Consider the following 1,774-nt stretch of genomic DNA (forward strand, 5'->3'; position numbering starts at 1 on the left):
TTTGAGCCCAGGAGTTTGAGGTTGTTGTGAGCTAGGCTGATGCCACGGCACTCTAGCCAGGGCAACAGAGCCAGACTCTGTCTCAAAAAAACAAACAAACAAACAAACAAAAAAAGATTCAAAGACGGCATGATAGCTTTATTCAACTATATGAATATTTGCCATTTGGTAGAATTTAGTGTGTTTTAACTAGGATCAAGGATTGAAATTTGCAGGAAGGCATATATTAATGCACAACACATAGAATAATATTTTGACAATTAGAGCTGCCAGAGAATGAAATGAGCTCTCTTATGAAGTTATGAGTTTTCTATCACTGGATGCAAAAATGGAATAATGGTATATGAAAACATCTAGCATACAGTAGGTTCTCAAATGTTTATAAACTTGAGATATGACTAACCTGAATGACTCCATATCAAAGGGATAACTTGAGAATGAGCTAATTTCTAAGATAGCTTTGAGTTATAAAAGTCTTCATTATTTACTAGAAAAAATATTCCACTTATTTGTAATTCTGCCCTCTTTGATATGTATTAAGGTTTGGGCTCTTCCAGAAATAGTCAAGGCAAGCTACAAAGTGAGAAATGCTCACAATGCAGTCAGTCCATGGTTAACTAGAGAACTTCAGACAAATCACAACAATAGTTTTAGATTAGAGTAGGAATTTTGAATACAAAGCAAGCAAATACCCTTTGAAATAAGGGCAAAATGGCCTATTTCCTAATGTGGTGATTGTGTTTGCAGTTATGTTAAAAGACAAGTTGGGATGGCTTCAAAAAAACCACAATAATTTGTTTATTCTGGAAATCGATGGCTTGAACTTTATCCTACTAGCAATAAATCAAGATATCAGGTCTCTAGATCTCCAAATTTATCTCTGAACATGGCATATCAAGTTCATATCATATGGTAGATATTTTAAGATGTCTGTTAACTTAAATATATTAAGTTCAATTTTTATGAAGAAAAGGAAACTTTTGCATAGTGTTGGTGAAAAGTATATTGGTACAGCCATTATGAAAAACAGCCATTAGTTTTCTAAAGAAATAAAAATAGAACTACCAACTATGATTCAGCAATGCCTCATCAAAGGATATAACCAAAAGAAATGAAATTACCACCTTGTAAAGGTATCTTCACTCCCATGTTCATTGCAGCATTATTCACAATAGCCAAGATATGGGAACAACCTCAGTGTCCATCGACAGAATAATGGATGAAGAAACTGTGGTATATACATAAAATGGAATATTATTCAGCGCTAAAAGAGAAGAAAATCTTGTCATTTGCCACAGTGTGGACAAGCCTGGAGGACAGTATGCTAAGTGAAATAAGTCAGACACAGAAAGAAAAACTATTGCATGAACTCACTTATATACTTATTTAAAATTCAAATATGCAGAGGTAGAGAACAAAACAGTAGTTATAAGGGGTAAGGTGTAAGGAAGAAATAGGAGATACAGTTCAGAGGACAGAAAGTAGAAGATATATAAGATGAACAAGTCTAGAGATCTAGTATACAACGTGAAGACTATAGGTAACAAAATTGTACTATATTTGGAATTCATGCTAAATGAGCAGATTTTAGCAGCTCTTGCCATAAAAATGAAAAATATGGGTAAGTATGTGAGATGATGTATATAGTAATTTGCATGACTATAGTAACCCTTTTACTATCTATATGTATCCCATAACATCATGTTGTATACTTTAAATATGCACAATTAAATTTGTTTTAACAAATAATAAAGTAAAATAAAAATTTTAATTG

Source organism: Propithecus coquereli, unplaced genomic scaffold, assembly GCF_000956105.1.
Source record: "Propithecus coquereli isolate 6110/MARCELLA unplaced genomic scaffold, Pcoq_1.0 Scaffold22, whole genome shotgun sequence".
NCBI classification, from domain to species: Eukaryota; Metazoa; Chordata; class Mammalia; order Primates; family Indriidae; genus Propithecus; species Propithecus coquereli.